Source organism: Spermophilus citellus, assembly GCF_964194105.1.
Source record: "Spermophilus citellus genome assembly, chromosome: 8".
Lineage (NCBI taxonomy): Eukaryota > Metazoa > Chordata > Mammalia > Rodentia > Sciuridae > Spermophilus > Spermophilus citellus.
In genome coordinates, this window is record NC_138189.1 from 104204230 (window position 1) to 104223596 (window position 19367).

The following is a 19367-nucleotide window of genomic DNA, read 5'->3' on the forward strand; positions in this document are numbered from 1 at the left end:
GACATTCTTTCTTGGTCCATTTAGGCTGCTATATGAAAATAATAACTACTGGGTAGCATATAAACAACAGAAATTGATGTCTCATAGATGTGGAGACTGAAAAGTCCAAGATCAAGGCACTAGAAGAGCTGGTGTCTGGGGAGGATCCACTTTTTGGTTCACAGATGGTGCCTTTCACCTGTTGCCTTTCACCTGTGACCTCACACAGTGGGAGGGGCAAAGGAGCTCTCTTGGCTCTCTATTATAAGAGCACTAATCCCACTCATGGGGATTTTACTTTCATGACTTCATCACCTCTCAAAGCATCACTCCTAATATCATCACCTTGGAGTTAGAGTTTCCTCCTATGAATTTGTACACACAGGATGGTGGTAGACAAGTGTTTATTGTAGATAGCCAGGTTTTATTTCCAAATATTCTAAATTATTTTACTTGGAGTGGGGCCAGAAGTATCTATTTTTAAAGGATTCCCAGATGATTCTGATAGAACCATAAAATACTATGTTAGTGTAGCCACCCACCCAGTTTACCCAGGCTTCTCCAAATATCTATATGGGAAAAAATGCATTTTCTCTACAATCACCAGCTTTGTTATTTAAACAGCTGTAATGCACAAAAGTTTGTATTAAACTTTAACCTTAAACCAAATACTCTTAGACCAACTTTGGGTTCTAGTTCTGTTTTTCTGTTTAGCAAAAAAAAATTCATGAATTAATCCTCATAGCAATTTTGTGCAGATTTTTCTAGATTTTTTTTCTGAAGATTACCTACCAATATTTTAGTCAAATGTTCATTTAAAGCATGATTTACATTCTTTCAATGTTTATATATATTCCAGCTTGTTAAAGTTCCATTTTAGTACTTGGCTATCTGGAATTCAGAGTTGAAAATGGTAGTTCATATAAGTTCAGAAATGAAATATTCAATTGTTGTCAATCACAGTTGTTCAACTTGCTATAGGACATCATTGGGCATTTCCTATTCCAACTTCAGATTAAATTGGCTTTTATTTGTGTGTGTGTATGTGTGTGTGTGTGTGTGTGTGTGTGTGAGATTAGAGATTAAACCTAGGGGCACTCTGCCACTGAGCTACATTCTCAGCCCATTTTGTTTTTATCTTGAGATGTGGTCCCACTAAGTTTCCCAGGTTGGCCTTGATCTTGGGATCCTGCTGCTTCCGCCTCCTAAGTAGCTGGACAAAGGTATCTACCAAGGTATCCGTTCTGACTTTTGTATATACAAAATTTAAATTAATTTTTAAACTCGTGTGTGTGTGTGTGTCTTTGTGTGTGTATATATGCACTTAATTTCCAGGCATGAGCACAAGGAAGTGGGTAACTTCAAGGCGGAATCATAATTTCATGTATCTATATGGGACTGGCAGGTCAAAAAATAACTGTGAATTAGGTTGGTTGTAAATAACTGGAAGTATTAGAGTTTATAGCAAGCTTAAGATGTATTTCTCTAAGTTCTTTAAAATTAAATGAATTAAGAGTACTATTTACCAAAATGGAACAAAAATTATGCCAAATAAAGACTCCACCAGTGGCCCAGATTTAGTCAAAATGAAGACATTTTCAGCTCTTGCTCTTGAGGTAAAAAGTTGAGAGTTTTGGAATGTGATGTTTGCAATGTGGTTCATAGGTTTTTGCTGATTTTTTAAAAAAGGCATTTATGATGGTGCTACTTTAGGATATCTACTTTGACATACCCAATTTTTCAAGACATGCTAACAGTTTTAGTTTTGCTATCCATAATCAGAATAGGTTACAAAAGAATATCACCTGGCACTCATTTGCCCCTCAATTTTGAAAATAATGTTGCCATATTCAAATAAGAGAAGACATCTTCTAATGAGGCAGGATTAATTTAATTCCGGTTTCAATTGCTTTGCCCTCTTTGTCAATGATGGAGTCAAGAAGGTCTCTTGGGTGCAAATCTCTTTATCTTGATCTACCTGAAATGACCTCTTTTTTAGTTATTGGCAACAAGCTGCCCCAATTTCCCTGGGAAAGGTATGACAAGATTTGCTTCTTCTTTAACAAAATGGGGCATTTAGTCCCAAAATTTGGTATGTATAGCTCTGTGGAGAAATTAGAAAAATTTGCATGAAGACCAAGAAGCCACCTGGAGAACAAAAAGACAAAGATCTTAATCCTTTTCTTTTGTTCCTAAAAAATTTTTAAATTACCCAGTTGAAGAAATAGTTCTGACTGAGGTTCATTGATAAAAATAGTAGTTGAGAGTCTATAACGACATAGTAACCAACCTAGTTGCCAAATTCAAAGGTCAGTTCTCAGTACTATTTATGCCGCACTCATTTTACATACCTCCCCTGACTCCCTGGGCTCCCCTGGTCTCTCTGAGCCTTGCTGTTTTCTCAATGGAGAGCCACAGGCAATTGTGCTTCATGTTCTTTTCACTCACTGGATTTGGCATCACCTCCATTATGTCAACCATAGCCTGTGTATTTCCTGTGCACAATGTGGCCTGGATGGAACCAAAGAAGGTCTGCCTGCCTGAAGTGCTACATGTGAGTTCACATGGTAAATGGAACCAGGTAAAAATTAGAAAGTGCAGGGAAATTAATGTCCTTTGGACCAAACTTGACCAATGAGAGAGAGGAGTTAGGAAAACACATTCCTAGAATTTTTTCTTTTTCTATACCAAAGGACTATTTGAAAGGTCCTGGTTCCATATGTTTTCTTAACAGACATGAAGTTCTGTTAGGCTCAGTAGTGCACCATTTTCCCCTGTTTTCTCTACTTCCCACTTACATTCCTTGCTCATTTCTGATGCCTTGTTATTGCAACTTTCAGTAAAGAATGTACCTCATAGCATGTTTTCTAGGAGCCTGAACAAAGGTCAATATCATTTTACCAAGGTGATCCCTACTTTCTGAAACACGTTCTGTGCTTGGCCTCTAAGCCCAACTCTCCATGTTTTTCTCCTCTCACTGCTTTTCAGTCTCTGGTGCTAGTTCTTCTACATCAACCTGACTTTTCAATGTTAATAGAACCAAGGGTTCAAATCTTTGCCCTTTTCTATCTCTATATATCCCCATTTCATTGTTGTTTTCATCCAAATCAAAGCTTAAATATCAACTGTTGGTTGAATTTCTCAAATCTACATCATCATACCAAATTTCATATCTATGTACCTTCTACATTGGTATTTTCTGAATTTAGGATTATCTATCTATTTATCTCTCTATCTACCAATCAATCATTTATCTCTATTTTATAAGAGTTGGCTTTTTAAATGAAAAAAAAAAAAACAATGAAAGGAAAATACTCCCTAGGGTATGTTTGTACACAGAGTACCATGTACTTTACTACTACCATGTGCTTTATAAAGGTTCAATACCTATGGAGTGGCTTCTTGAAGAAGGCAAGTCTAATACTTGGTTACAATACTCATCTGTGACCATGAACTTAGTCAACAGGGAAGAGAATGATAAAGTGATTTTGAGTGTTTGAAAGAAGACTACTTTATATAAAAATAAATATCATTCAGATTAAAACCTTAGTGCTCATGAAGCACTAAGGGAAAATGTGAGGCCTGCCAAAGCAATGATGGTGGTGGACATTGTCTGTAATGTGATGTTTTTTTTTTTTTTCCTTAGGTTCTATACCAAATAGACTCAATGAAAAAAATCTGACTTATTTGCTTGTCAGTATAAATTTGTGGTGTCTTATTCCCATGGGCAAATATTTCACAAGTGGAAATATATGGTGGATTAAAAAAATCACGTACATGGAGTGTAAAAATGATCTGAATGACCATTTTGCCCAGCTTCAGTGTAGGCGGTGGAAGTCCAGGGTGTTGTCCCAGGCCAGAAAGCAGGGTCAAATTACTTGTAATTCTGTTACCAACAAAGTTTACTGAAAATCTTAGTGCCAGTTATCTCAATTATCCTTTTATTACATCCTGCATGTTCATTTCCTGTGTTCCTTTCATACATCACTGTAGTTCAATGTGTGTTGTTCTTCTTTTCACATAGCATCACAATAAATTATCTCTTTTAGGGGCTCCTAAAGTAAACAATGACAGGCTATTCATTTTCTGCGTGAGTCACCTATTCTGCCCTTTTGTGGGCCTAATGTAGGTAGGTGGCTTAGAATTAGACAGTGGTATTATGTAAAAACCAGGAATCAAATAAACAAGGAAGGTATACACCATTTAGTCTTGTTAAAATGTTTTGTGCATTAATTTATAGAGGTAGCATTGTATGATGGAAAGAATGATGATCCTGGAGTCAGAAAGAGTTTTTTATAGTTTAACTTTGCATTTAATAGCTTGTGATGTTAGACGTTTCATTTCTCAGTTGCACTTGTTTTGATGCTTTCATTGTTGTGGAAATTAAATGAATGAAGGTACTTATGTGCTTGGTATAAGATGGCACAGAATGCTATACCGTTATTGTTAAATTCATGCTACTACATATTTGTAAAGTCTTGCTCCTGTGTGGTTTCCCCAGTAGGCATTGGTCTAGAGTGTAATTCTTAAGTTAAGAGAATATATATACATAAGAATATACAAGTTTCTAGCCCTTATGTGCTTCTACTCATATGTATAGGTATTTTTCTCTTAATTCTCAACTCAAAATTGAAATTTTTCTTAGGAAAGTGACTTTTATGTTCCTTTGCCATCTTCCCACAATATATCACCTAGTGTTGTATTATTACAGTGCCATTTATTATTTTCTGCTTACTGAATTCTGAAAAGATTTGTTAAATCTATAATGACAGTGATAAGTCTTACCAACTTTACATTAGAATAAAGATATTCCAACTCTGGAATTTTGCTTCAGTCTCTTTTCTGCTCCTGTCTACTCTTCCCTGTACATCTTTTTTTTAAATGGGACATTCTTGGGATAGATCATAGAGCATTAAAGAACTTCTTCTAGGCTGTTTGTGTATGCTTTCCTAACTAAGCCCATCTTCTTGCCTCATGACTTTGGTTCTTACTTTATTGTCTGCTATTTTTGGTGTCAAATTAGTCTTAAAAAGATTTCTGAGTGAAATGTTAGTAAGGCCCTCAGTATTATTAACTTTTAATCTCTTTTAACCTTAACCTTTAACGTCAGGGTCTAATGGTGATTTCCAAGCTTATTAAACTATTAAATCCTTCACTAGAGTGTAAACCTTGATGGGCTAGTTGTTATAGCAACCATAGCTTTGTAAAATGCTTTTTCTTCTGCAAAGCAATTGTCTGTGGCAAAAGCATCTTTTGAAAGATTTCTTCTCCACACTTCTGATTTACTAATGACCATTCCGTATTTCTGCCTAAAATGTCCTCAGCTGCTCCCATTTGGTTAGAGTTTTACTGTTGGTGAAGTCTACAGTATTATATATGTGACAACAACAGCTACTCCAGATCCTTTGCAGAGAAATATGGAGCAACTTTAATTCAGGGGAAAAATAGAAGACTGTTACCAACCAGGAGGCATGGAGTTTAGATTAGCAGAGCTGTTGATGCAGTTTCTATCTCAGTTGTAGCAGTAATTACAGCAAGGCAGTCTTTGATTTAAGGCAAAGCCCTAATTCAAACCTTTCTTTTCTTTAGCTGTGAGTATCTGCAGGAGTATATTTATTTATGTTGATACCTGCCGCAGAGGATTTGGGACTATATAGAGCTTGATGAGATCTGATTTTAAAACCTTAGAAAAACAAGGTAAAAGCAACCCGAAGATTCTGTGTATGAGAAATCAGAAGAATAGCTTCATGCTGGGCTTTTTTATTCTATTAATCAGTACAGTCATGGGAGCATGATAAGAAGCTTTCAAAACTCCCCACTCCCTAAGCCCTCTCTGCACCCTTAAAAAAGGCATAGTTATCTCAATTACTTATTTTCATTGCAGTCAAGAAAAAAATGGAAATAATTTGAATCTTTGGGGGAAGTATCTTTTATTCTAGAATATTAGATCATGGAGTGAAAACTAAAGAGAGAGATGTGTGTAGTGTTTGTTGCCTAAAAATCATTTATAATTTATCCTGATTAATATTGGAAAAGAGGTACTAGGAAATTCATCCTTCTTTATACCATTTAATCTATATGAAAATCCATGATTAATAACTGTTGCAAAAGCTGTAATCATGTTTAACATAAACAAGTATAAAGAGACTCAAAAGGGTGGGAATTTATCTTGCACATTGCCCAGCTATATGTGATCTTAGGAAAATTACTTACATCTTTATGTTTCAGGGCTTGGAATTATAAAGGTAATGAGCATTAACTTAGGTCATACCTACTACACTCCTCTGTAGAGATAGCTTTGGTATAAGGATGTCATCAAAGGTGGATGCCTTGCTGAAAATAGGAGAGGGAGTAAAGACAGTATTTCAGGAACCCAGAAAGATCACTCAGTCCTCCCGTAAAGAGATATACTACACTGGACTGGTGAATAAAAATTGAATTGGTATGAGTAGGATTGCTGTTTATGACTAAAGGAGTGATTAGAAAGGATGGCTCTCTTTCAGCAATTAATAGCCAAACTTATCTATGATTTCAGTAGAATGTTATCAATTTGAAAGAAAGCTATGACTTCTCAGCCTGTATTTATGGTTTATTGGGATTGTATTCAGAGGATTAGACTATAGAAATACCACAACAGTTAGAGACTATAGGACATTATTTCAACTATAAGTATTTAATTATTGACTGATCTCTTGCTGAGCCTAAATCAACCTATTCATGGATTTATTCAAGAACAGACATTACCAAGCACCTATTAGGGTTTTAGATTTTGAACCAAAGGGAATGTCTTTATTTTGCTGCTTCTCATAACTAGTTATATGCATCATATTTTCATTGGCAGTTGTGTTTTTTTCCTCCAAGACTCAATTTCAATTGTTAAATGTTCAATCCCTTCTTCCCACTGAGTTATGTTTTTTTTTTTTTTTAAATGGGCATCTTTGGAAAATTTTCTGATTCTTCCAGTATTGTTGGTTCCTAAATCTCAGTCCAGCTTCACAAGACCTATCTTGATTCAAACTTCTATACTTCCACTACTTTTAAAATTTGTTCTTATTAGTTATACATGACAGTAGAATGTATTTTGACATATTATACATACAAGAAGTATAACTTCCAACTTTTTGGTTGTACATGATGTACAGTTACAAAGGTTGTGTATTCATATATGACATAGGAAAGTTATATCTGATTCATTCTACTATCTTTTTTAATCCCATTTTCCCTCCCTTCCCTTAATTCCCCTTTGTCTAATCCAAAGTACTTTTAGTCTTCCCTACACCCCCCACCTTATTGTGGTTTAGCACTTGAGTATCAGAGGTATCAAAGAAAACATTTGACTTTTGGTTCTTTGGGAATGGCCTATTTCACTTAGCATGATATTCTCCAGTTCCATCCATTTACCCGCAATTGCCATAATTTCATTTCTCTTTATGGCTGAGTAGTATTCTATTGTGTAAATGTATCTCATTTTCTTTATCCTTTCATCTGTTGAAAGGCACCTAGGCTGATTCCATAGTTTAGCTATTGTGAATCGAACTGCTATGAACATTGATATGGCAGTGTTACTATAGTATGCTGATTTTAAGGAGTGGGATAACTGGGTCAAACGGTGGTTCCATTTCAGGTTTTCTGAGGAACCTCCATACTGCTTTCCAGAGTAGTTGCACCAATTTCCAGTGCTACCAGCAATGTATGAGTGTACCTTTTCCCATAAATCCTAGCCAGCTTTTATTGTTGCTTATATTTTGGATAATTGGCATTCTGACTGGAGTGAGAAGGAATCTCAGTGTAGTTTTAATTTGCATTTCTCTAACTGCTAGACTGATCATATTGCTTCTTCTGTAATGTAATTCCACTGCTTCTAGACTTCCTTTATCTTGTTGGGGTGGGAAGAAGAGAGGCAACAGAGCAAGCATCTTGTTGTTCACCTCTTTCCAGTTGGCAAACATCTCTTGTTTGGTTGATATAATCCTATGATCAGTACTGCCTAAGCCTTGAGACCCTTGGTGGGGCACAGATTCAGAGTGACTTACTCAGGGGACAGATGTGGGCTTTTAGAGGATCCTGCAGGATCTTCACTATGTAGAGTTCTGGGCATGGGGGATTCAGTTCTGTCAACCTCTTTCACTTCCTTTTGGCTGCTTAATTCAGTGGTGTTCCTACTAACTCTTTCTGATGAGTCTCTTCAATGCACAGGTTGACCTCTTGGGTAAAGCACCAACTAAGACATCTTAAGCATTGCTACCTTTATAGAGTTGAGGTACAGGCACGGGCTGCTCTGTTGCTACCTCTCTCCAACCATCTTTTCCTTTGCTTGGGTAGGTTCAGGGTTAGATCAGTGAGTCTTGTTGCCTTTGCAGCAGCCAAAAGAGGAATGAGATGATGGTTTTACTTGAATGTATGCCTCATAATCTTTGCAACTTTGGCTTCATGAGAAAGCTTGTGAGAAAGGAAGGGATTGTTACTTATTGGGCAACAAAATTTGCAGGCCTCTGAGGACCCTATGGTGCCTTCCCCTCTTTCTCAGCCCTCTGATATTACAGACTTGAGCATGGAGAGGTTAGGTGTTGGGTGATCATACTCAGCAGTCTGCTACCTTTGGAAAGCCCTGTGGAGGGATCCTTGACCCCCATTGTTTGTGCTTCTCTTCAGAATGTATACAGCATCCTATTTCCAATTCTAGGACATGGATTGTAATTCAAAGACAAAACAGAAAGTTCCAGTCAACATGCTGTTACAATGCTTGTATTACAACAATCTGGCTGCATTTGGAGTGGGTGTCTTCACATACTTCATATTTGTAGTACAAACAGAGTATAACTCAGATTGTAATTTTAATTATCAAAAACATGTGTGTGGAATTCTTTGAGCAGATACAGTTAACTGAAAGTCTAAAAATTCTGCAAAAGGTTGGGCCCAATTGGTTTATCCCTTTTGGTCATTGATACTCCATACAGCTTCAATGGATTGTTGAGTCCAGGGATCAATTGAGTTAAAAAAAAACTCTTAATTTTTCAGTAGTCCCATACTGAGCAGCAGGCAACACCTGACTTTCTGCTTAGATACTTTAAGTAAATAGTCTTAAAGTTATTTTGCATCTTTGGGTACTATGTTACTTTAAAGATTTCCATAGCATATTCACAGAGCAGGAACGAATACATGGTAAGTTAGTTAGAATTTTTTTTGTGTGTGTGACATGAATATTATACCATAAATTTACATAATTATGAATGTTTAGAGGGAAACATTTAAAAATCACCCCAAACTCCATATCCCTTTCTCTGTTTTATTTTTTCCCTAAAATTTTAATGATCGAGACTACTATATTTTTGTTTTTTTCTTGTTACTTTTTTCTTCCCTACACCAGAATGTAAGCTTCATGAGGTCAGGAATGTTGTCTGTTTTTTCCACTCCTCTTTTTATACTTAAAGTTTGGCATGTAGGAGGAATTAAATAAATATTTATAAGTAAATAAATAAATACATAAATAACATTTAAAAAATTACCCATACTTTTGAGGGTCAACAAATATACACATTCTTACTGTCAAATCCAAGCAGCACAACAGATCTCTTTAGCTATGTTTTGGTCAGCTTTTTCGCTGCTGTGACTAAAGGATCTGACTAGAACAACTGGAGAGGAGGAAAAGTGGATTTGAGGGCTCACAGTTTCAGAGGTCTTAATTCATTCAAGGCCGGCTCCATTGTTTGGGGCTGGAGGTGAGGCTGAACATCATGGCAGGAGAGTGTGGCAGAGGGAAGCAGCTCACATCAGGAAGCAGAGAAAGTGAGACTCCAGCTCCAGATACCAAATGTATACCCCATAGCCACTCCCCCAATTAACCACTTGGTCCAGCCATACCCACCTGCCTCTAGTTACCACTCAGTCAATACCGTCTGGGATTAATTCACTGATCATATTAAGACTCTCACAGTCCAATCATTTCTCCTCTGAAACTTCCTGCATTGTCTCAAATGTGAGCTTTTGGGGGACACCATATCCAAACCATAACACACCTTGTTACCACAGTCTGTATTGGGGTACTTTTAACATACAATGTTACAGTTTGGGAAAAATGTTTTTAAGCATGGTGATATGCCATTTTTTTTTTAAATGAACATAATCTGGGTCTTTCTCTTCTCCCTGAACTGAAGTAGAAATGAAATTTCTTGTTTTTCAGTTCTTAATAATGTTAACAGTCAAGAAATAAAGAATGAGGCTATTCTATTAAAAAGTCTGTCTCCTTGGCATTTCCAGGGCCTGCACACAGAGGCAGCCCACAGAATTGTTGGTGAGGGGTCCAGTCCATTATTTTCTGTCACTTAGGAATCTGGGTTAAGAGACATGGAGAAAGACTCAATGTTAGCAGGGCTGCTCCGTGCAGCCATGACAGGGCAGATTCTGAAATGACCCAGGAGCCAGAGAAGCAAGTGGGCACAGGAAGCTGACTACCAGTGAGAGAAGGCCAGGCAGAGGTGCAGCTAGAAGTGCCGGGACCATGGGTCAGGAATAGGTCCAGGTTTTGTGAAACTTGATTGACTCTAGATTATTTTTATGCTCTGTATTAACAAAAGTGCTTAAGTAATACATGTTTCCTCTTTGTACTTTCTTATGGTGGAGGTCACCAGGACACCATCCCAGCATAGTGACTATGAGAGTACTTTTGGAGTTATAATAGTTGCTTGAATTTGGACTGTGTCATTTAGGAGTTTTGTGTACCTGGCTAAACTGTTAATCTCTCTATGATGCTTTATAAAATGGCAACATCATTTTAACCTGCCTTACATGTTTTTTTTCTGAAGAATAATGAATTAATCCATATGGAGAACTGGGAATTGCTTTTGGTCAACAGGAAGCACTAAATATCAGCAATTACTATCATCACTGCCTATCTCCTATGTTGCTAATACCATGTGATAGTCTTAGGAAAAAAAAGAGAGTATGGTTACAAACAAAATCTTCCTTATATGGACTAGCAGCCATGATGAATTACCAGCATGAAGTACTTTAAACTAAATTTAAATCACCTTAAACTTTGTTCAGAATAATTCTATGTAAACTGAAAATATCTCCCAGGTTCTGTATTTGGATGAGAGAATTCATTTGACTTAATGGAATCTTTATTTTAAAAGATGGGAAGAATGATTGGTCATAATAAATGATATTGAAGATAATTATTACTATTACTGCTGCTACTACTACTACTACTATTCTCCTCCTCCTCCTCCTCCTCCTCCTCCTTCTTTTTCTTCTTTGTAATTGTTTGATAAAGGTAATTTCTAAGTCCTGGTTAAATGGTTAAAATGCTGGTAGCTATCACACGTATTTCTTGACTGGATGATGTTACCATTTCTATTTGTATGAATAGTTCTTAAGCACTGAAAGAATCTTTCTATACTCATAATAGATGATTAAAAAATCTAGAGTAACAATTCAGAATCGACTGCTGGAGGTTATGTTGCATCAGCTTATTAATTGATTACAAAACTAAAATTTTGTAAGAGCTGCAGATTATACAGTCAAGAATGATAGTTGATGGATGTTAAAATGCACTTGCTTTGTGAGTCATGATGACCCAAACACAGTGAGGAAGGATTTCACTTGGTAGAAGAGTAACTTTCCTCTATATTGCAGCTATTTTGAAAATACTTCTGAAAATTAAACATCAGAACACCAGTACATGCGAAGGAACACACCAATTTACCAACATAATTCCTCTTTCTCCAGTTCTATCACATTTTGCTTGCTTATTTCTCATTTGTTGTGTTTATTGCCTTCACTGATTTTCAGGTTCAAGTTGCTTAATATTTTCTTCCTGACTAAAGTCAGGAAGGTCCTCTCAATGCTGTTTTTCCTCATCTCTCCTCCTCCTTCAACTTGCCCTCTGGCCAAAGTCACAGAAAAAGCCATTTAAGGCCTGGACTCCAGCTGATAACAGTTTATTGTCTTGTAAAGCAGAAGAGTTTTCTCTACTTGTTTTGTATTTGATTAGTTGTAGAATTAAGCTTAATAAGAAAAAAAATCAAATAAGAAATTTACTTTTATGCACAATACAATTAAATATCAATTAAATACTTTTAAAAATTAATATTTTTACTGAAGTTTGCAGTGTGAAATGGTATATTGAATGTGGATGTTGAGTTTAGGCAGATGAATTTTTATATTAATTGCACATATTTATAGATGGATATAATGTATATGATCAAATAAGGGTATTTGGCATTTCCATTTCCTTAAATGTTTAAACATTTTTTTTTGATTGATGTGTAATAATTGTACCCATTTATGAGGCATAGGGTGATATTTTAATACATGATATATACTGATAAAATCATGATAATTAATGTTTCTGTGTCATTGTTAATTTGTGTTTGGAGGCTTAAGCCCCTTTCTTCTAGTTACTCATAACATGTATAATAAGTTATTGTGAACTCTGGTTACCCCACTCTTCTACTTACTACTTCTATCTAATTCTGTTTTGGTATCCATTATATGGTGCCCAACTTCTCCTCCACCCATCCAGGGCTCTAATAATCTTTCTTCCACCTTCAGATTGAGTTTGTATCATCCACTTATGAAGGAGAACATGTCTTTCTGTGTCTGACTTATTTCACTTAACACTATGTCCTCTAGATTCATCCACTTTGCTAGGATTTCTTTTTAATTAAGTTTTTTGAGTTCCTTATGTATTTTGGATATCAATCCTTTATTAGATGAATAGTGTGCAATTTTTTCCCATTCTTGGTCTCTTCAGTCTGTTGATTGTTTACTTTGCTGTGCAAAAGCTGAGTTTTAGTCTTCAATGCATTTCTTATTAGCTATCTAGGGGAATTCACTGTTCTAAGCCTAAAAGGTTCCGTTTCTTCAATTGAAAAATGAGTACTCTCTTTGGCTTAAAAGTATGAGCCCTAACCTTGGATCACTTCTGTTCACAGCCCAGCTTTGTCATGGGTAAGGAATTCAGTTATTTAGTTTTTCTGTGTCCCAGGTTTATCAGCTGTAAAATGGGATAATAGGACTGTATAGAGTGGTGAAAACTGAATAACCAATAAATGTCTTAATGACTATAAAGCTCTTAGAAAAGCCATATGGCACATAGTAAATTCTCATTAAATATTAATAATTTGTGTGTGTGCATGTGGTACTGGGAATTGAACTCAGTGCCTATTGCCTTCTAAGCACACACTCTACCACTGAGCTGCATCCCCAACCCAATCTTAGCTGTTTTTACTCATAGACCGGATGCAAGGATTGGGTGGAATAGTTTGTATGAAATTTCTGAAAGTATTCAACAGCCATCAAAACTGTCAGCATTTGTATTTTGGTGTGTACTCTATTCAGGATTGTTACAGGATGATAATATTCTTGCAGTAGTATTCCAAAGTTGGATGGTTGACTTTTGGTAGAAAATAAATGTTTCTTTTACTGCTCACTACATGGCATATACACTGTACTCTAAAGTATCCCAAGCAGTCTGTGCCCTAGGGAGCTTTCACATTATTTGAGGAGTTACCTGATTGAACAGTATTGACTAATCAAAATTCAGAAAGAAAGAGAAACTAGAAAATGAGTTAATTGGAAGACAGATGGAAAAGGGGGCAGGGAAAGGCTCAGAGAGGTGAAAATTTAGCTTAAGGATGGCCAATCTGTGTTCATACTCCTTCTTCCAGGCCTTGGCAATCATTTCTGGTCCTGGATAACCTTATAATGCTTTTCCCCAATTCTCTGTAAATCCACTGTCATCACTTGGCATTCCAAGTTTGCATACATGTGTCATTTGGAGATAAAATGAGGTGATCAGTTTTGCTTATCTGGTTTGGATGAACATCACCTTCGGGAACAATGATTGGCTAAGTGCCCTCAGTTCTTTTTGAACACGGGAACAGATTTATTATCCTCCACCTCTACCCCCAAATTCAAACATGGTCTTTTTTGAATTAGTAGCTCCTTTCCCCTAGAAAACTTTCAGAGGTTTTTTTTTGCATGTGTAAAGGAATGACTTAGGCAAATGATACAATGATGAGAGTCAATAAAATCCATTATACCTGTTTGTTCTTTTGACAAAAAATAAACAAAAAGCTGTCCAACTATCTTATTTTTATTTTATTTAGAAAAATATTATTTCATTATTTTCTGGTAATTCTGTGTTTTAGAAACTCAAATTATGTAGCTCTGATGGCCTTCATGGAGAAATAAGTTTCTGTTTTATAACCTATCTCATTATTTTACCAAAGATTGGGTGGAAAGTCACATACAATGATTGAACTGTATTTTCAAGAGTTTTATTCTACTTTAATCCTTTTCCTAAGAATTTTTTCTAGGTTTGATGTCACTGCTATGTCAAGACTCCATAGGAAACTTGAAAAAAAAAAAAAGGCAGATTGCTCTACTAACCACCAAGTATATGCAGGACGTTCCTAGTTCTCGATGTCCCTTTGGCAGGATGCTTTCCTCTACCAATTGCTTTTAGACAACAGTTTGGGTGGAACTGGCAGATGATTAACACAAACAAAAGTAACAGGAGACCCACATCCAAACGCAGGAGCAGATATGAGTACTGAGGAGCAAGGAATATCATAAGAGAGATTATTTCAGGCAAGTTTCAGAGTTAAGCAATTCATTCTCAGCACAAGTCCTGTCTGTACCCTTCAACCATGGGGCTATCTTGCCTTGCACTTTCTAACAGAAACTACTGATGCTCTAGTGTCAATAAAACTTCACTTTCAGAAGAACTGAGTTAAAGTTTTCTTCAGGTTTGTCCTCCTTCTATAATTTACCCCCCACCCTTAACCCCACCACTCCTACCGTAATTACTTCCAGCATTTCAGCAGGTGAATTTTTATAAGAGAAACTTGAAGCTGGGTATGGTGGCATATGCCCATAATCCCAGTGACTCTGGAGGCTGAGGCAGGAGGATTACAGGTTTGAAGCCATCTTCAGCATCTTATTGAGACCTTCAGCAACTTAGTGAGACCCTGTTCAAAATGAAAAATCAAAAGGGCTGGGGATGTGGCTCAGTGATAAAGTGCCCCTGAGTTAGATCCCCAGAACCCAAACCAAAAACAACCAAACAAAAACAGAGAGAAGCTTGAGGAATTACCAAAAATTAAAAATTAACCCAGCCTTCACAACCTACACCCACCACATTCAGATTCCTCAGCATGGCTTGCTCTCAACTGCCTTGTATACCCCATGTCCTCTATCTATAGTTCAGTTTTCCTTTTGTTTACATTGCAAACTCTTAATCATCTTTCAAGACTAACTCATGGCACTTTCTTTAAGAAACTTTCTCTGGGGACTGGGGATGTAGTTCACGGTGGAGAATTGCCTAGTGTATGGGAGGTCCTGGGTTCTATTCCCAGCACTGGGGGAAAAAAGATTTCCCTTCATACTCCCTGGGAGAAATTCATTCTACAAAGCACCTTTCACATACTACCACTCTATCCTGGTAGACAAGTCTACGTTCATTGCTAGGGTGCTAAGTCCCCGTTGCTAAGATGACAGGTTAGTTAGCACACACTTCTTCCTTAATGAGTTTTGTTTAGTGGAGATGATGTACTTAACTGTCAACGCCATATGGACATGTGAGTGTGTTTCTTGAGACACAAGTGAGGCAGGGTTGTGAGGTTAAGTGCCAGTCCCAGATAAACTTGTCTTGGAAAACATCAAGCACTCCGATTCATTCCAGGAATATCTTCTTCATAATTTGTCCTTTGTTTCCTAGCACAGTGCTCCTGGCAACAACGATGGCATAATGCTGCAGGCAGGTGTGGTTGGAAATGGATGGAATTGGATTTGGAGCCGTCTCAAAGATTTACTTTGGACTTGAGCTGATGTTCCAAGCTCTCGATTTTTGGCAAGCCTGTCATTTGCCACTTGTCAAATGGGTTGAGTCATTAGTCTGGCCTTGTCATCTGGGAGCCTCCAAATGATTGATATGGCCTTGCTACATTCTCCAGTGGGATAATTAAATGTCTACTCAGCTATATTTGCCTGGTTTCATAAAAAGTAAAATAAAATAAAAACAGTCATACCAAGACTGTTTTTACCTGTGAAAACAGAAAACTGGGAAAAATGTATTTGAACAAGTTGTTTTCTAATATTCAGTCCCTAAAGGACAAAATTCTTGTTGGCAAAACCAAATCTTTCAATTCTTGTCAGCCTAACAAAATAATTCCCTCCATTTGTCTACTTTGTGTAGTCATTTTGAATACGTTTCCTTTCCTTCGAACAACAACCCTGTAGAGCAGAAACACAAATATTATCATCCTCATTTTATAGATAAATATCCTAAAACTCAGGACTTATTTTAAAGTCAGATTTAGTTCATATTCAGTTTCTTTATTAGTCATCCTACTATACCAAAGGGATGAGTGAATATCACATGTTCCTCTGTGATATTGTTCCACCAGAGTCTGATTTTGGGAAAAAAAATTAAAACCCGTAGAGAAGGGTTTGGACAAGTCTGAACCATCCCAACCCAGATATAGAGCTGGTCTCCAAGGTGTAGTACAATCAATAATCAACAATCTAAATCTCAGGGTTGTCTGGAAAGTGATATCTCAATACTACAGTTGAGGAGGGATCTGTGAGACATTCCCTACTTGCCTACACAAATGGTTCCTTTCAAAGGCAAGGTGCTTATTGTCTCCAGTATAATGTGGCTCTTGGATGTCAGCCCATCAGTATTTGGCAAGGTGAACCCGGCCACAGTTTCCTGAGGTGCTGAATCAATAGGAAATAGCTTTGGAAAAACACAGCAACAGCAGCAGTAAATGGCTTTGAACTTTTCCATCCTAAAGTTGTATAAAGTGTACTGACAACAACTCCCATGGGGTCTCACTTTTCAGATGAAAACATATGACTTTGAACTTTTACCCCTTGTATACAACATGGCCTTCATTCTTCAGACCTGATCAAAACAAAATCCTTTCTGGAAATGAACGTTTTGTTCTTGTAAAGACCCTTAGTTTTCTTGACTCTTGTGAAACCAGGTCCCTCATCTGTATCATAGTGTTGGATTTTTGGCTTCTGTCCCATCATTACCTCGTCTCAGCCTATATATATTTTAATATGTTTCTGTATTGAATATCAAGATAAATCTGAACAACTAGTTACCATGTCATTCTTCACTCATTCGGGCAGCCAGGCAGTCAGCCAGGAGGAGTGGGCAGGGGTGGCAGGAAGCTGAATGATTGATTGGACACACTAGAGCTGCAGAATGTAGGGGTGGTAGAGTGGGTGGTGGGAGCCAGAGAGAAGCACTGTGGACTCTGGGGTATTATTCTGGGAAAATCAATGGTAGGAGGTGGAAGGGGTCAATTATCATTGCTATTGGTTTCCTTTTTCATTTGTTTTGCCATTTCAGTTTTGAGGTGGTAATAGTTTTATCTGTGGCTATTTTATACTTGGGAATAAACTGAATTGGAAATAAAAGAGACAAGTCTTGGCAATGTGCTTGGATTGGCTTTCATGAACATATAAACTGACATGTCAAAATACAAGCTTTCTTCTTGTTTGGTGTGGCTTGGATACTTCTGGAAAATCCTCAAAAAGACTTCTAAGGCACAGGAAAAATTCTGATGACTTTTGGAACGTCAAAGTTCTACTTTTGGAACATCAAAGTTGTATTGTCAGACAAATTAAGTAGGATGAACCAAGATCTCAATGCTCTTACACTTTCTTCCCCCTTCTAGTTCTCTTTCTACCAGCTACATGAATATGAGTATTTTAAACTCAGTGTATTCTCAACTAAATGTGAATGACATCAAAGTATCTCACCAGTCAAGGTCCACCCATATTTCCTTGGTGGTGATGGTGATGATGATGATGGTGGTGGATATTCATCGAGCACTTCCTATCTGGCAGGTACGAAGGCCAATATATTAAATATATGCATTAACTACCTTATATCATTTTCTGCTTTCAGTGATTTGGGGGATAATGATAACTCCCAATTTAAAGGTGAAAACTTGAAGTTTAGTAAGATTAGCTTATCTAATGGTACACAGCAATGTAGCAGTGGAGATAGATTTGGACAGTAGTCTGTTACTCCAAAGTTTACAGTCTCACTATATATGTTTGATTATATGTGAAGTATTTTTGTTATTAATGTTTTCCTTTTTGTCTGAAGGGTATTGCCAATAAAATCATATTCCACAAAAAGGAAAGTTATGCATCAGGCAGCTTTATCCAAACTCCAAGACTGCGAATCGAAAGTGTGCAAAGCAGGCCTTCTAGAGGGGCAGTTATGGTCATTTCCCAGACCAAAACTTAGGAAAGTACTCCAGTTACCCAATATTATGTTGGCTGACCTTTCCTTGTTATCTCAACCCACTACTGCACGTTTCAGCTGATTGGGGTGGGCATAATTTCCTGTATGTGATTGTTAGTATATTTCCATTGCCCAATTTGATGACTTGGAAAACAAGGTCCAGAGGATCCATCATCACTTCTTGATATCTGAAGAATAAGAACAGACTCAAATACGGAGCACCTATTGTGTCAGACACTGCTCAACTGCTATAGGTGCCATCTCATCTTAATCACCACCAAGAAGCAGTACAATAGGTCCTATGATGTTAAGTTTACCCATAAAGAAACCAAGGCTCAGGAAAGTTGAGCAAAATAAACATTTGAGCAAGTGGTGGAGTCAGGTTGAGAAGCCTATCAATTCACATAAGTCACTTAAGGTCAGTTCCACACATGTTTGTGAGCATCAGCTCTGTGCCACATACATGGGTTTCAGTAGGGAACAAGGCAAATGTGGCCTCATAGAGCTAACAAGCCAGGGCAGTTTGAGTCTCATGTGTGCTGGACTCCTAGGGCACTGAGCAAAAATTGCTATATACATTCATAGTTAATATTTCCATTCTTTATGCCTATCTCTTATATGCAGCATAATGGAAAAGGTACACCTAATAGGAAATACTGTGTTCATATAATTGCTGCTGAGCTCAGCATGGATAACTGACATAATTACAGACCCAATATGACAGCCCTTCTGGTGGAATACAACTTACTCTGGGTACAATACAATAGGGACGGGGTAGCTTTCCTTAAGAAAAACAACAAGAAAGCAAACACAAAGAAATTAAATCCAAACTCTCCTCAAAAGTGCTTTCACGCCAGGTGTAGTGGTGCATACCTATGATCCCCATAATTTGGGAAGTTGAGACAGGAGGATTGTAAGTTTGAAGTCTGCCTCAGCAATTTAGTGAGGTTCTAAGCAACTAAATAAAAATAAATAAATAAAAAGGGCCAGGGATGGTGAATCCTAGGAACAAAGAAAAAAAAAGTGCTTTCAAACTGCAAATTCCACCATACAACATTAGAAACAACTGATTGGCTAATTTATTCTTAGAAAGTATATTTCCTTTCCTTGAATA